Consider the following 18,479-nt stretch of genomic DNA (forward strand, 5'->3'; position numbering starts at 1 on the left):
TTTCCAGGCCACCAATTTTTCCTAGCATATGTTGCAGTTCAATTCACTGCTCATGGGAACGTGTAGGTTCCGTAGGAAATTGCCGTTTTACTTGCCGAAACATAAAACCTCGTTTTGTGTGATTTTCGTTCTTAAAACGAGAGGATAAGGATATAAATCCGTGCCGATTTCTAATTTGCGCCATGTGCACGGACCAACGTACACAAATTATAAACCGACAGCAAATTCTGCCATCTCTCGGCCACTATTTCAACTAGTGTGAAGTTGAACTTTGGCAACAAATTCCATTTCACGAAGAATTTTCAGTTTACCTGTTCTCATGTGCAAGACGATTACACATTCGGGTTTCTCCCACAGGCATGCTTAATAATGTTTCGTAAAGAAACCAAACCGAAGCAAGAAAGAAAATTACCGCTGTTATTACGGTTGTGACGAGTCACTTTCATGTCATGCGATTCTTGCACGTATATATGAAGTGATGGAATCTCCAAATTTAGTATAGATTGGGCAATAGCCATGAATATAAAACAAGATAGTTATGTGGAAATTACTTAACGTAATAATTCTCGGCATCAAAGCAAGTTACATTTCGACAATTGTAAATTAGAGAGAAAGAAATAAGTAAAAGGAATTTTGTGTTCCAAAATTTCCTATCTTTCGCTAACGACTTCATTTTCGCAATGTTACTTCCGTACAGGGTTTCAAAATTTGTGTTTTTTTTCTTTGTTTTAACATGCTTTTAATGTTGAATTGTGGAAAAGGATATATATTTTTTAAAAAATAAAACTCTTAAAACAAAATGCGGAGATGACATTTTTTTAACAATAATGAATAACAAGGTATCTGTTGAACATCCAAGGTTTGATTGTGTTCATATTACAAGCAAACGCTTGACTAACTTCTTAAAATACACATTTATGTTAGTCTTAAATCTCGCCTGTACGCTGTTCGAGAAGCTCCAACTAATCCACAGTTGCCAGGCCCCACTGAGTCCACGTGGTAGAGTAGTTGTATTGGTACTATTACTGGGGCGATAAATGATGAGCCCCTCTCAGGCAGATTTGGTTACACTTAAAACTAGCTCAAGATGTCCATATCAGCTTATTGCTCAAGTGTGTTACTCTGTCTAACCCAAGATTTTTGTATAAAAGCCCTCGGGAATTTCCCGTGAAATGATGAGCCCCCTCAGATTGATTTGGCTACACTTACAAAAGCTACATGTGTGAGATTGTTGTCCATAAGCTTGTCAATAAAATACCCCTCTTGATATTGTTTTGGCAACACTTAAAATTAAGCCAAGATGCTCATAAAACCCTTACCCACCCACACCCACACATATTTACTTCCGGTCCACTTCCGGTTTTAGTTCACACACACCCACACACACACACACATGTTTACTTCTGGTCTACTTCTATTGCATCATGTTGTGCAACAAATTATTACCCAATATTATGCAACAAATTATAAGGCAAGAGCTTTTGCATTATGTTGTGCAACAAATTATTACCCAATATTATGCAACAAATTATAAGGCAAGAGCTTTTGCATTACATATCAGTTAGTATTGTGAGAGTGGTTGAAGAGTACAGATGTGTTGTTGCAGTGCTCCTCATACAGGTCTGATATTTGACACATCTTGCTTGTTTGTTGTAATCCACTCATATTTAGAGTCAGGTTTATATCTGTCCCAGTTTGTTATACAAGATCAATACATGACACATGGTATTAGGTCATTGCCTTTCTATGTATACCACGAGATGCATGTCTGCACAGGCATTTGTGCTAGGGCAGTGCTTCTGTACTTATTCTACCTTTGAGCATGTAGGCTATGAGCTTTACAACATGTCATAGTTTTATTAAGTACAGAGTTTTGATTTGAACCCCAAGAAATCTTATATAATAAACCAACAACAAAGCCAAAAATATTAAGACACTTAGTATACACACTAAGTATACAAAGCACACTGCTGAACCCAACTGATATTTTTATTAAGCATAGAATTTTGATTTGAATCCCAAGAAATTTTATATAATAAACCAACAACAAAAATGCCAAATCAAAAATATTGTAATCAATGCTATAAGAATATATCCAGCCCCAATTGGGCTAAGCACCGGCATAATTTTAATCCAGACAAATGCAGAACTCTCACAAAAATATGCCCAAAATGCCATAGAAAATATAGCATGGAATACTTCACATATAAACATATAGGTACTTGTTATGTACAGCCTTCTACTTCATCACAGCCATCTACATCTTCATCTGGTCTAAAAAGGAAGCTTGAAATACCCAATAATCATAGACCAGCAAAGCAGCTACGCAATGCACCTATCCATAGCAGTTTTGCTGGCCAACTAAGAGATTACAGTTTTGTATCACAGCCAAGATGTGATATTAAGAATTTTTTGAACAGTATAAATTCTGATGTGCAGGCTATTCTAAATGCACAAAATGGCTCTTATAAGCTGTCCCTCAAATTTTTTACACAATATAAGAAATCAAATGGCACAAAATTTACACAGCCCCACATAACAGAAACTGTAGCTATATATTCAAATACAAATTTAGACAAAATAATAAGCAGTTTGATAGAGCAATTGAATATTAAACATTCTGAATTTGCTGCAAAAGAATCAGGATGGAGTTTATGTGGAACTCCACACAAGTTATATATTAATATTTCTGAATTCAGCCCACTACAAGGTTCTACATATCTGCCATTACCTGCCAATATTAAAAACAAAAAAGCCGTGGTTAACATAGAAAATAATGATGAGAAGTGCTTTCTATGGTGTATTTTAGCTGCTTTGTTTCCAGTTTTAAGGAATCCTGAGAGAATAACTTATTATAAAAAGCATGAAAATGATTTTGATGATGCTATGGAGGGCTTAAAATATCCAATGTCAGTTCAGAATATTGATAAATTTGAAAAAAAGGCCAGGGATATCAATGGTAAACAATTATTTATTAATGTATATATTTGTTCTACTGGCCGTGGCATTTCTTGATAGCACCTCTCAGAATCAGTATACTTGATGATGATTCTGCTGTTCCGATTGATCTGCTCTTAATTGAAGGGGATGACACATGCCATTACACTCTAATACACAGTCTTGAAGCTTTAGTCAAAAAACAGCAAGGCAAATCCAATACAATATTCAAGTTGTGCAGAAGATGTTTGACTGTATTTGATTGTAGAAAAATGGTGAATGGGGTTCGGGAAGTGAATGCAGAAATTGCTAACAACAAGTTAATTGAGCATCTAAAATACTGTGGGAATCATAAACCTGTTCATATGCTTATGCCTAACCCAAATGAAAATACCAAATTCAAAAAATTTGAGGCCTTGTTGGAACACCCAGCATATATAGTCTGTGATTTTGAATCAAACCTCAAACCCCTTGCATTCTGCAGCCCAGATCCTGATGAATCTTCAATTACATCATACCAGTTACATGAGCCTTCTAGTTTTTATTATGTTGTACAGGATGGTGTTGTTAGTGAAGAATATTTATACATGGGACCAGATGCCATCAAAGAATTTGCACATAGAATAGAAAATGAGTGCCATAACATAGCATCTAATATCTTATTAAAATCAAAACCCATGATGCCTTTAACAGAGGATCAGATTGAAGATTTCAATAATGCAGAAAAATGCCCGGTATGTGATTCTGAATTTTCAGATACAAATATCAAGGTGCATCACCATTCTCATACAGATGGTAAATTCAAAATGACCCTGTGTAATAGCTGTAATATTAAGATCCAGAGACCAAAATTTGTCCCTATATTTTGCCATGGTGCATCTAATTATGATTTTCATCATTTGATCAAATATGAGGGGTTTGACAAGCAGAATTTAAATATTTTAGCAGAAAATGATGAGAAATATATTGCTATTAGCAAGATAATTAAAGTTAATGGTGTTCCCATTCACTTAAGATTTCTTGATTCCTACAGAATTCTGTCTGCTAGCCTGGCTACACTGGCCAGTCAATTATCTGATGATCAATTCAAAATCACATGTGCCATGTTTCCAAATCAGGACCTGAAATTAATTAGGCGGAAGGGTGTATACCCATATGATTATGTTACAGGTTTTTCTAAATTTGATGAGTGTTCTCTGCCACCACAACAAGAGTTCTACATCAAACTCAGAGCATCTGGAATCACTGATGAAGATTATCACCATGCCCAGTTGATGTGGAACAACTTAAAATGCCAGACATTTGGTGATTATCACAAGGCATATTCAAAACTTGATGTGACTCTCTTAGCTGATATACTTCAGGCATTTAGAAAATCTTCCATGGAAAATTATAAACTGGATCCAATGTATTTCTACAGTGCTCCAGGCCTAACATGGCCTGCAATGTTTTTAAACACTAAAATGCAGTTGGATCTGATCCAAGATCAAGATATGTATCTGTTTATGGAACAATGTATAAGAGGAGGCATGGTGCAATGTTCTCAGAGATATGCCAGAGCTAACAACAAATATATTCCTGATTATGATCCAGCACTGCCATCAAATTATATACTGTATGTAGATGCCAACAGCCTGTATGGTTATGCTATGATGGATAAACTGCCATATGCAGGGCTTGAGTGGGTTGAAGATTTTAATATTGAAGATCTTAAGGATTTTGATGACAGTAATTATGGCCTGTTCTTAGGGGTTGATCTGACAATTCCTGATAATTTACACAACACATTTTCTGATCTGCCCCCAATTCCTGAGGTTAAGTGTTCACCTGGCTCTAAACAAAAGAAGCTCATGATGGCTCTAGAGCCAAAACAGGATTATGTCATATATTATAAAAACCTCCAGTTCCTGATGAATCATGGTGTTCAAGTGACCAAAGTTGGCAAAGTTTTGAGGTTCAGGCACTCAAGATGGTTGAAGCCATATATTGATACAAACACAGAGCTTCGAACATCTGCAATGAGCCAATTTGATAAGACCCTGTTTAAATTGATGGTAAATTCAGTGTATGGCAAAACCATAGAAAATGTCAGAAAACATAGTGATGTTAAATTAATTACTGACCCCAGCCTGAGCAAAAATTGATTGCAAAGCCTAATTTCAACTACAGAAGAATTTATGATGAAAATATGGCACTCTTCAACATGAAAAAAACAAAGATTAAGTTTGATAAGCCTATTTATGTAGGGGCTGTGATATTGGAATTGGCCAAATTACACATGCTGGAGCTCTATTATGATGTGCTCAACCCTTTTTATGGTGATTGTGTAAAACTGATGTACATGGACACAGATAGTTTTATTCTTGATATTCAGACAGAAGATGTTTATCAAGATATGTCCCAGCCTGCATTGCTTGAATATTTTGATACCAGTGAACATACAAAGATTCAACCCCACAACAAAACGGTGCCTGGCAAGTTAAAAGATGAGACACTTGGTGATGTTATTGTTGCATTTGCTGGGTTAAGGACCAAGATGTACAGCTTTGAAACATGTAGTGGTGTTGTTGCAAAAAAAGCCAAGGGCATTGGCAGAGTAACTGTGGACAAAGAGCTCCAATTTGAAGATTACAAAAATTGTCTCAAAACCTAGAGTTTAATAAGAACATCAGAATGCAGGATTCAGAGTGAGGATCACTTGTTGACTACAAATGTTGTAAGAAAAGTGGCTCTGGACCCACATGATGATAAGAGATGCATTTTGTCATGTGGCATACATACTCTACCATGGGGGCATTGTGGTTTGAAAAGTGGGAATCAATGCCCAATTACAGAGCATGATTTGAAATAAATAAACATGCCTATGAACTTATTTGGGTTCAAAAAACAGGCTATTATGGACCTGCCAACACCAGCACCCTCTTCTGATATAATATCTAAACTAAGTGGTTTGTTAATTATTCATCTGAACAGCATACTTACAGATGTTGATGATGAAACATGTAAAACATTGTACATATTTAACAATAATTTAAATCATTACCAATTACCTGTAGGTGGTCAATTACAATTTATTACAACTCCCGAGGGTAATGTCAAGATTTCAGTAGGGAGAAATATTTATAGAATTAAGCACTCAAACATGATTTCTGGTACTGTATATACCGTCTCTGCCGGTGATTGTTTATATATTGAGGTCCCGGGATATTATGACAAACTTATACCTTTTTTTATAGAATTAAGAATTAGATATTCAATAAAAAATAACCACTAAAATAAAAATGCCTAATGATATATTTGGCCATACAAGACATGAAGATCACAGTGATGAGATTCTGATGCTTGATGTCAGAGTCAAAAAATTAAGAAGTGATTTACAAGCTTTACAAACCACACTCAATGCCAGTCTTCAACTAGAAATTACAAATTTACAGTCACAATGCATGGACCCTCTTCTTAAAATTGATTCAGAACTCAAATTGCTGCTTCAAAAATATACTGACTTGGCTACATTAGTTAATTTTCAAAGTTTAGAGGAGGCTGTAGCAGCTCTTCAAGCCAAATTTAAGACTCAGGCTACCAACTCTGAGCAATTGAAACAACAATTGGAAGAGCAGATTAATAATGTCCAGGCACAGCTCCAAACAATTGTCAAAAGCATAAAGTCACAAGAAGATTTTGATCTAGTGATTTCCACTCTAAAAGAACAGATTCAATCACTACAGATACCTAATCTGGACCCTCTGAACAATGCCATAGCCGAGGTTAAAGAAAAAATTGAGACACTTGAAAATTTTATGAACAACTTGCCATCTTCTGATGCTTTGAGTGCTATAACTCGTAGTGTTGCCAACATCAAGCTGCAACTTGAAACATATGAAGATTTTGGAAAAATTCAGAGTACCATAACTCATCTTGAAGGCACAATAGCGGCAGTGCAAAGTGATCTGACAAATGTACAAGAATCTCTAGAATCTCGCCTGCCTGGTATTGTACACACCCTTGTCAGTGTCCAGCAACAGATCACAAAACTTGAAAACCTCAACATTGAATCTGAGCTATCTCATTTTCATCACTTGATCGATGATATCCAAACAAAACTTGAAATTTTACAACAATCAACACCTACTCAGGCAGACATAACCCTGCTCCAAGATGCTATGCAAAGTGTGGCTGATGCTTCTGAATTAAATAATGTAAAATTGGCACTTGAATCTTTGCAGAATACTGTATCAAATCTGCCTACATCACAGGAACTTAAAAAAATATTAAGAAAGCTGTGAATCGCATATTGAAATCAGAAGATATCAAGAATATCCAGACAGAGATCAAACAACTCACTCAGACAGTGGCCACTCTACCAACTAATCAACATATGTATGAACTGCATGCCCTGTTTGAGGATATCAGAAGACAAGTCCATGATCTTACTGCTCAAAATTCAAAATTGGCAGTTGTTGAAAATTTACAGCAAATTGTAGCCAACATCAAGCAACAGCTAGGAAGCATGGAATCCAACCACGCAAATGCTCTGTCTGTTATTGCCACCCAGCTTCAAGAAATTGTGCAACAATACAAGAAACTTGTTGTGGACATAAAGATCAAGCCAGGCCATGATGATGTTGTTAGGACTATCAATGAGCACCTTGAATCTGTAACAAGTAGATTGCTTACAGCAGAAAAAGAAATAACTGGCATAATCGAGAATCCTAAACATACAATAATCCTTGAATTGTACAGTATCCCCAACAAAGAATATGACTCACTATTTACACCAGGTAGCAAAATATATATATGCTGTCTCCTGCACAATTTTATTACCAATTTTTCTGTTGGGGGCACACTTAGACCAATCAAGATCAAATATTGGCTACAACCACAGGCACACCACTACCCTACCTTATCAATAACAAATGCTGATAACAAACCAAAAATCACCAGTGTAGAGTTAGAGGATTTTACAGACCCCAATACATTAGAAACATCTTATGCTGAAGATGATGGCTCTCTGGAATTTAATATACAAATAGGAGACAAACTGTATTTAGAAAATCCTGTAGTATCAGCTTCTGAACACCCTATAGTTGCAATATTCTTGTTTACATACTATGTCTAGACAAATTATTGTTGATGAATTACACAGACAAGCCAGACATAATTATAAGAGACTGCCAGTGGTTACAAAAGGCAAAGATGATTTCTGGCAGTGTGACTTGGTTGAGATGGCAAGTGGACAGCTGAAAAACTTAGACAAGATCAACAAGGGCTACAAGTATCTACTCACTGTCATAGACACATTTTCAAAATTTGCCTGGGCTGTGCCACTCAAACCCAAGACTGGAAAATGTGTTACAGAAGCCTTCAGGACAATCATCAATCAGAGTGGAAGATCACCGCGCTATTTGCAAACAGATCATGGCAAAGAATTCTATAATTCTGTGTTCCAACAATTTATTAAAAGCCAGTCAATACAACATTACTCGAGTTACAGTGATCTCAAGGCCTCTATTGTAGAAAGATTCAACAAAACCCTAATAAATCATATGTATAAACAATTTACCCTCCAAGGTAATTATAAATGGCTCACAATCCTACCAGAACTTCTACATAAATATAACAACTCGGTCCATTCCACAATCAACATGAAGCCCTCTGAGGTAACTTCATCTGATGAGCAAAAATTGATCAGCACTGTTTATTATCGTAGATACCAGCCAACAACAAGAAAAGCCAAATACAAGGTAGGTGATCAAGTAAGAATCAGTAAATATAAGCACTTATTCAAAAGAGGCTTTACCAGAAACTGGAGCACTGAATTATTTACAGTGGTTCAAGTTAAACCTGGGACCCTTAACACATATATAATAAAAGACTACCGAGGAGAAATTCTCAAAGGCAGGTTTTATGAAGAAGAACTCAGCAAAACTAAGCAGCCTGAAACATATCTCATAGAAAAAATCATCCGCTGAAAAAGCCACAAGATACTTGTCAAATGGCTAGGACTCCCAGAACACAGCTGGATCGAGGCAGACAAAGTGATACTCTGAACACCTGGGATGTTATAAAGAGACCGCCAGAGCCTGAACAGCAGATTAAGAGAAATGGCAAGCTGCTGCCTGATAATATTAGATGTCTTATTGTTGGGCCATCGGCTTGTGGTAAAACTACACTAATGATTGATAATTTTTTATTGGCACCCAACTGGTTAGACTGGAAAAACAGGGACTTGTATGTCTTCTCTAAGAGCTTGGAACAATTAAAATATCAGCAGCTGATGAAGCTATATGATGGACTGGATATAGCCACTTTTGAATCAGATGTTAAGCCACTCCATGACTGTCTTGATAATTCTGTTGTGTTTGATGATATTATACTGGATAATCAAAACAAGGTTAGAAATTTTTTTACAAAGGGAAACACAAAAACATAGATTGCTTCTACCTGGCACAGACTTTTTCTAAAATTCCAAAGCAGCTGATCCGAGACAACAGCAATTTTATATGTGTGTTTCATCAAGATCATACCAACCTCAAACACATACATGATGAATATGTAGGTGGGGACTTGAGCTACAATGATTTTTCCAAGTTTTGCAGTAGGTGCTGGAATCAAGACAGTTATGGGTTTGTCACAATTGATATGACAAGGAAACCCAATAGTGGCAAATACAGAAATAAAATCAACAATTTTCTAGACATTGAAACATATATAAATAACCATGCAAAGGCCAATCATTGATGATCTTAAATTAAGAGATTATCTTGTAAAAAGATTTAAGGGATGGAAATCAGAGAACCGAGGAATCTATGAATAACACAAGCGCACAGAACAGCCTATTATTGATGCTATTAGTGAATTAGGTAAAAATATCAAAACTGTTACAGAGCAAAATCAAAATTTGATCACAGAGCTTGTACCTGTAGCTGCTAGGAACATATTAGATTATCCAATCACCCCACTTTCTAGTATTCATACACCTAGTCCTGTTGCTCCTCGAAGATTTGAAGCTACTCAGGATCCTATTGAATTGGGTCTTCTTGCTCAAAAATATTTAAGCACACCTAAAGACAACAAAGATGAGGTCTTTGGCTTATATGCTGACACAGAGCGTGATGATAGCATCATACATAGAATTGGCAATTTCAGAGTAACATTTATGGGAGATGATTTGATTGTATATTCAGAATCTCATCTTGGAGAAAGAGGTGCTTTTGTTAAGTACCCTGGCACACCTGGATTGTGGGAACTGATGACTAGGAAAAGGCCTGGCAACTATACAGATCAAGACTATGAGCATTACAAAGAAATATTAATAAAATCAGATGCTCTATACCAGAACAATGATCCCACACAAAAAAGAGTCAAGTCTAGCAGTGGAGCAAAATATAACAACTTAATCAAGCCCATATGGTCACAGATCAAGACTGGCAGTGGAATCAAACAATACAACACCCTGCCTAAAGAATTTGTGTGGGTTGATGATGTCAGGAAACTTGTAGATAGGTTGCTGGTGATAGCTGGGGAGGAAAATGCTGGTAACCACAATTTTTACAATGGAAAGGTTGGAATTATGGACATGATAAGCACCAAATTGTCTAATTTTATAGTGAATGACACTAAGGGCATTGGATATCTTATAAAAATTATTAATACTCTACCACCTAAATTTTGGAATATCTCTGAGGGTCGGGGGCTGGTTAATGACATCATAAACAAGCTGCCATTTGAACTACATATTCCAGGCTATCAGTATTGTTGTCCAGGCACAAAACTAGACCATAGAATAAACAGAGGTGATCCTGGTGTTAATCCCCTAGATGCTGCTTGTAGAGACCATGACATAGCATACAACACACATACTGATCTTTACAAGAGACATGTGGCAGACAAAAAATTAGAAGATGCTGCATTTGGTAGATTTGTAAGCAAAGATGCTTCTTTAAGTGAGAGAATAGCAGCATTGGGGACCACCATAGCTATGAACACCAAACAAAAACTGGGGTGGGGGTTGTGATTATATATATAATAAACCTAGGATGAAGGCCAAGGGTGTTATGTATCAGATACCTTATGCAGGTCTTAAATCTCTTAAAACTATTGATAGTCTTTTAACCAAAAAGCAGCGCAAGAAAAAAAAATCTTGTCTTGCCAAGGGCCATGGTATGAAATTGTTACTTAGTACCCCCCAATTAAAAAAATTGCAGCATTCTAGAAAAAAATTGCATACAGGTGGCTTCATATTTACTATCCCGGCCATCTTAGCAGCTTTGGGGGCTGTTGGGAGCTTGGCTGGGGGATCAGCTGCTATAGCAAAAACAGTAATAGATGCCAAGAAGAATAAGGCAGAATTAGATGAATTGTAGCGCCATAATCTGACTATGGAAAAACAAGGCAAAGGTGTTAAGAGAGCCATGAATAAGTTTAAAAAAAACAAGAGCCCCTTACAAACCAAGATATTGAAGCTTTAATAAAGCCACTGGGCATCAAAAATTTTAGAGATGTGTACATGTCTGATTCTTTACCAGAACAACCACTCAAAAAAGGGTGTGGCATAGTTAATTTGGATAAGTACCAAAATCAGGGCACTCACTGGATCTGTTATCTTAAATATTTAAAAGATGAGGCATTTGTGTTTGATTCATTTGGAGGTATTCCACCTGAAAATTTAGTAAAATATCTAAAATCAACTAATCTTTATTACAATAATGCCCGTGTTCAAAATTTCAAAGATGATAATTGTGGACATCTGTGTTTATCTGTTCTTAGATATCTGTCTCAAATAAATAAACCATCAATTGAAGATTTTCAAAAAGCCTTGTGGTATCTGAAACATCATGGGGTATTCCATCTCACCAGCCAAAATTCAATATTGAAACTTAGATTACATGATGATATAGTGTATCCCAAAACAATAGCTCTCAGAGCATTTTGTGGCATGTACTTCATCCCTAATATTACACACCACAACAACACAATTGCAGTTGGTGATCAAAAAATTGTCATCACTCCAGGGCAGTATAATCTGTCTACTTTAAATGCTCAGTTACCCAGAGGTATAGTGTTAACTCAAAATTCTGTCACTCACAGAGTAGAAAGTGTGTCTGCTACAGAAACAGTGGATCTGGGTACTATAGGAGAGCTGTTAGGCTTTGAGAACAACACAAAACTTGAACCAGCCATCAAACACACTCCTATTAATATACCTAAATTCTTAGCCATAGAGACTCTGAATATTCACTGTAATGTGGCCGAGGGTATGATCACCAAATCAAATGCCATAGGCACTCACAAACAAACTGGCATCATTGCAACATTCAAACCTAACTCTGAATTTATGGAGCCAATCATCTACACTCCATCCCCAACATTATATTTTCCTGTGTGTCATAATAGAATAGATTACATTGAGTTCATGGTCACTAATGAAAAAGAAGAATTAGTTGATTTTGCTGGAGCCACAACAACTGCAATCATAGAGATTAATATTTAAATAAAAATACATACAAAAAAATATGGAAAATATTGAGAGTTATGAGCTACAATCATTCCCCCCAAACAGGAGGACCTTTGCAAATTTAAATCAACCCAACACAGAGATTGAGGTTGATCTTGATGAAGGGGATGGCTTTATACACCCTCACAGAGCAGATCTATACATCAAATTTGATGTTGTAAAGCTCGATGGTACAGATTATCCTGCAAATTCAAACATAACATTGGTAGACAATTTTGTGCCACATCTGTTCTCTGAAATTGAGATCAGAAAACGTGGTGTTGTTATAAACAGAGTGGATTACCCCGGCATTACCTCTACAGCTTTGGCCACACTAAAATTATCCAAGACCGAGGCATCATACTACAAAATAGGTGGATTTGAGGCTGGTGATAAAATAATATCTAAAAGCCACACAGTGCTGTTTCCTATGCGCCTATTGCCAGGATTCTTCTCAGATTACAAAGATATTATGTGGAAGGGTGGTTTAAGAATCACATTTAGAAGAGCTGCCAATGATAATAATGCTTTGATGAGGTACAGTACATTAAATTCCACTGGGGAAGCTCTGCCTAATACCCTACCTGATGAGGGCAAGTGCCTTATTCAGACTATGGAGCTAAGAATGCCAGTTGTTGAATATGAAGCCAGTTATGCTCTTAAATACAAAGCAGATATCCTAAAAAATCCACAGGTGCCTTTACAATTTTATACATATCAATGTGTGCAGAAGCCTGAAACTTGTAGCTATTATGAGTTTGATGCTACAAATTCATTCTCCAGTATACAATATGACATGCCAGATTTTGTGGTGGTACTGTTTCAGACTGGAAGACACAATAATCAGGAAAAAAATTCAAGTAAGTTTGATAGCTGCAACATCAAGAACATATATCTTAAAAATGGCAGAAATGAGGTGTTTCCTAGAGAAAATTATAATTTAAACATGTCCAAGGATGATTTCCTCAAATTATATGAAGCATTTACAGCATACAAAAGGGTCACTACTGGCAATACTGACATGTATTACTCACCAGATGAATTCAAAGCACAGAGACAGATGTTTGTCACCAACACTTCAAAAAGGGAACAAGTTGTGGTTAATGACAGGACAAACATTAAAATTATCTGTGAATTCCATGATACACTCCCTGATGACACCGTATGTAGTGTTATTCTTATAGGTGAAAAATCATATATTTATGATGTAAGAAATGAGAGAGTCACAGAGCAATTCTAGAAGGCCTCTGCATATTACATTGTCTTAGTATTAGATATATGAGTTGAGCCTGTTGTCCAATTGAACTTAAACCGGAAGTGGACCGAAAATGGACCGGAAATAAACCGGAAGTAAACCGGAAGTGGACCGGAAGTGGACCGGAAGTAAATATGTGTGCGTGTGGATGTGCGTGGGTGGGTGTGATTGTATGTGGGTGTGGGTGCTTCTTTGGCTTAGTTTTAACTGTAGCCAAAACAATATCAAGAGGGGTATATTTTTGACGAGCTTATGGACAACAATCTCACAGATGTAGCTTTTGTAAGTGTAGCCAAATCAATCTGAGGGGGCTCATCATTTCACGGGAAATTCCCGAGGGCTTTTTTACAAAAATCTTGGGTTAGACAGAGTAACACACTTGAGCAATAAGCTGATATGGACATCTTGAGCTAGTTTTAAGTGTAACCAAATCTGCCTGAGAGGGGCTCATCATTTATCGCCCCAGTAATAGTACCAATACAACTACTTGGTAGCTTCTGATTAATTATCACCGTGAATGCAACTAAATCTTAAACACCTGCATAAATCATAGCCATGAATTTTAAACGTGGCCCACGGTATTCATCACCATATGTGTGTTACTTGATGTACATTTTGAGCCACTGAGCAGATTCTAATGCACAATAAAGAGAATGATACTCATTTTGGGAAAAGGCGTAGTTACAAAACACACAAATAATCACAAACTATCAAATGTCAAGTATCAAAATGTGTTTTAAACAAATCTGAAAAGAAAAATGTTTCAAACGCTTTGTTTAAACATTTGAAATAAACAAAGAAATATGTTTTAAGCGGAGAAAACATGTTGTTTAAAACACTTTGTTTTGATCATACTAACTCTGTTTCCATACAATCCTCCCTGTGAAGTCATTTCCATGTTCGGCTTCGTTGTGAAATGACAAGAGCATTTGGAAATTTAGCAGCAAGCGCCCATACAGATCCTCCTGCCTGCAAATTTCAGAAGGTGAGAGATTATCAAGCTGAGCAAGAGCACACATTTTCCCCTACACTTTTCGTTGTGTTTGCTAATCGGGCTCAGTTTGTACCAAGCCTTTAGAAAAAATAGTATTAGACTCGTTTGTTGTTCCCCTCCACGGAAATCTTTAGTAAAAGGCGAAAGATTTTTGCGTATTAGGGATTTTTGTTTGAAAATACGATTGTTGGTCTATGTGTATTTTGAATAAAAGTGGTTGAGTGAAAAAATTTAAATAAAACTGTGCATCGTAGGTTACTGTGTAATTTTATATATTTGAGGCAGGAAAAATATTAAGCCTGTCATGATTGATGTCAGGGTCGTATGGAATATTAGGCGAGTGTGGGATATATATGCGGAAGAGGTTCATCAACATTATATATCTCGAAGCGGTCTCTATCAGGATGATTTGGAGGTAAGGTATTAAGATAAAGCGTGAGGAGCAGTGATAACGGAGTATGGTAATAACGGGGTGGAGTGTCGTGAAGAGCATCATAATAGGCTGTATTCTGCAGTAGTGGGTGTTCCTGTGCGACCCGTGAGGTTATGTAGCGGATGCGAAGTGTTTCTAGATGGAACAGGATGTGAGGAAATGTCATCCTGGCATACAATAATCTGGGGGGGGGGTAAGGATATCCTATAGGCAGTGCGAAGAGCATGTCTTTCTATTATTTGAAGTTTCTCGTAGAAGGATGGTGCTGCAGATATCCAGGCTGTGAAACCATACGTAAGAATTGGACGGAGCATAGCTTTATATGTCATGATAACCAGTTCAGCCTTCAAGCCCCAGGTTGTTCCACACACTCGTTTCATTAGGTTTAGTCTTGTTTTTGCTTTACTGGTTAAAATATCAAGGTGAGCTTTCCAAGTGAGGTGTTGATCGAAAACGACACCGAGGTACGTCAATGTTGGAAGATTTTATTAGGGAGTTTTGAACCTTGATAGCTAGCAAATCTGGATTTCTATGGACCCGTGAACGTCAACCCTTTGGCAGGAATACTATTGCTTTTGTCTTTGTACAATTTATTAGGAGTCTCCAACGGCGGCACCAGGAAACAAAGACATCGACTGTTTTTTGTAGGCGCTGATTCAATTGATGGATTGTTCGCCCTAACGCCAGAAAGCCTGTATCGTCAGCATATTGGAATGTATGAACATCAGGTGGGGGACAAGGTAAATCTGCCACATACAGTAAATATAACAACGGTGAGAGTACTGAACCTTGTGGGACTCCCGAGTGTAGAAATATTTGGTGTGATAGGCTATTGTAGATAGATACATAGGATATTCGATTTGATATGAAGTTATAAATCAAACGAATATAACAGGAAGGTAACTGAAATTTGGTTAGTTTATAGATGAGGCCTGGATGCCACACCTTATCAAATGCCTTTTCTAGGTCGAATAACAATAAACAGGATGGTTTTAAGGCTTTGTATTGATTGGTAATCATAGTAGTCAGCCGAAGGAGTTGATCGTTAATACAAAAGGAAGGTCTAAATCCTGCTTGTTGGAGAGGAAGTAAGTTCTTTGTAGTCAAGTGTGCATGAAGTCTCTTTACCAGAATCTTTTCGAGAATTTTACTGAACACAGATGATTTGGTCGATAGGAGTTTATCGATTGTGGAGATTTGTTGGGTTTGAGAAACATCAAGGTTTTTGATGCTTTCCATGCTATAGGAAAAAACCCAGTGCGAAGGATGAATGTGTATATCCCTGCCAAGATGGCAAGGAGAGCAATGGGGCATTCTTTAATAAGTCGGTAAGAAAGAGAATCGAATCCAGGGGCAGTATTTCGTCTGTGTTGTAGCGTCAGTTGTATATCTCCGGCGCTGATGGGGTTGGTTAATATATAATCGTCTGGTAGTGTGTGAGTATTTGCAGGTTTTAGATCATCATCACTGAAATTAAAGGAATCCACCGGGTGACGGCGGATTGGTGGTTCTGGAGAAATCGTAGTGAATATGTCTTGCAGATTGAAAGCGAAAGCGTCAGCTTTTTCTTCATCAGTTTGCAGAGGTGTTTCTTGAAAAAATACAGGGTATGAGGTGGATGATTTTTGCCCAGTTAGACCTTTGAGTCTATACCAGAATTGGGTTGTATTTGAAGATCTATTCAGCTGGTTGCAAGCATGAGTCCAGTTTAACCTTTTGTAAGCAACGATATAATTGTGCACAGTGAGAACATATCGAGAGCGTGATGGACCAATGGTTACATTGTTTCTGCAGCGAAGTGTAAGTTTTATTGGCAGGTGGTCACTACCTAGTGTACCAAGAACTTTAATAGTGCATTTCTGTGCGAGATTTGCAGAAGTGATAACAATGTCTGGAGTTGACTGAGAGATGGGTATTGTATGCTCTGGAATATGATGTTTTATTCCAGTGGTTTGAGTGGTAATGAACTGAGAGAATTGCGTTCGTTCTAGGAGAGGTCGACTATGTATATTGATGTCGGCCATTATGATATAATTCCGAAATTTTAGTGATACATGCTGCATAAAATCGTAAGGAATGGGATGTTTTGGTCGTACGTAAATTGTGACCAACGTAATACTCATACTTTTTAGATACAATGTAGTTACATTATGTTCTGGTATATTCATACGTGGAATTTGGTGATGTCGAAAGAGGATTTTTGGGGAGAAACCTATTGCAGTACCTCCACTTGCCCTCAGTCCTGGTTGTGGATTATCACATCGATGTAGCGTATAATATGGTATACGACAGGGTGTCCATGGTGTGAGGAAGGTTTCATTCAAAAGAAACGCTGTTATCCCTTCCTCTACTAATAGTTGTTCAAATAGAATTTTATGGAATGGAAGTGAACGGATATTCAAAAATAAAACCTTCAAATCCATTATCAATGAATTATAAACAGCTTCAAACTGTAGTTTCATGTTGGTTCGAGTAAAAGTGTACATACGGACCAGAATAGGTAGCATGAAATTGAACATTAAATATGCTCTTAGCGGCATATGTGATTTGTTGTAATATATGGGGTCTTATAAATGGGTGGATATTTTGAAGAGTCACCGTCACAAAGTTCAGCATTTTGCCTAGTGTAACTGGTGTGTTGAGAAGGTCTTCCGTGTTTGATTCTGGAATTCGAATTGGAACCGTCAGCTCTGGGTGATCTTCCTCAGGTTTCGGTCTGGATTTGCAGCGGTAGCTGTACGTTGGGTGCTGGTCATTACGCGTAGCGCATTTTGGTGGTTGTTGCAAGTTTCTACATTCTTTGGTGCGATGGTCGTCTGCACAGTAGCCGCACTTGGGTTTTTTGTGACATTGGTTGGTGTGGTGAGTATTATATTCTTGACAATTTTCGCAGCGGATTGGAAGTGGTGCTTGTGATTTGGATGGTTCCACTCGATATTTTCCTTTATATATATAAGCTCCACTTTGAAGAAGATTATCTATGGTATGTTGATCCGGTGTTAAAACCCGGATCATATATGTAGGACCGTGGTTACTGTGGATTCGCAGGCAGCGAGCTATGGTGTGTCCTTCAAGTTTTAGTTCTTCAGTTACTTCTTCATCGGTAAGGGATGGATCGACTCCTCGAATGACTACAGACAACATTGGTGTCCGTTTTGGTGGGGGAGCTTGTTTTTGAGTAGCCTGCTTGAGTTGAGAAAAGGTGGCCTTAGGGCCGAATATTTCGTAACTGACCTTGTTCCTTATGGTGGTTATGAGGGTTTCATCAGGGGATTTTATGATAATCCCGTTCTTGCTGAACACTATCTGTTCAATCATGGCTCGTGGCAGATACTTTAAGAGCTGGTTTAGGACTTGTTTTGGATTG

At 37.3% G+C, this 18,479-nt stretch overlaps 1 pseudogene; it reads right to left on the reverse strand.

The window, feature by feature from the left end:
- Positions 1-14,738: 14,738 nt before the first annotated feature.
- Positions 14,739-14,867, reverse strand: LOC145997865 (U5 spliceosomal RNA; annotated as a pseudogene).
- Between the last annotated feature and the right edge of the window lie 3,612 nt (positions 14,868-18,479).

This window comes from Lepisma saccharinum, chromosome 13, assembly GCF_977018435.1.
Source record: "Lepisma saccharinum chromosome 13, izLepSacc3.1, whole genome shotgun sequence".
NCBI lineage: Eukaryota > Metazoa > Arthropoda > Insecta > Zygentoma > Lepismatidae > Lepisma > Lepisma saccharinum.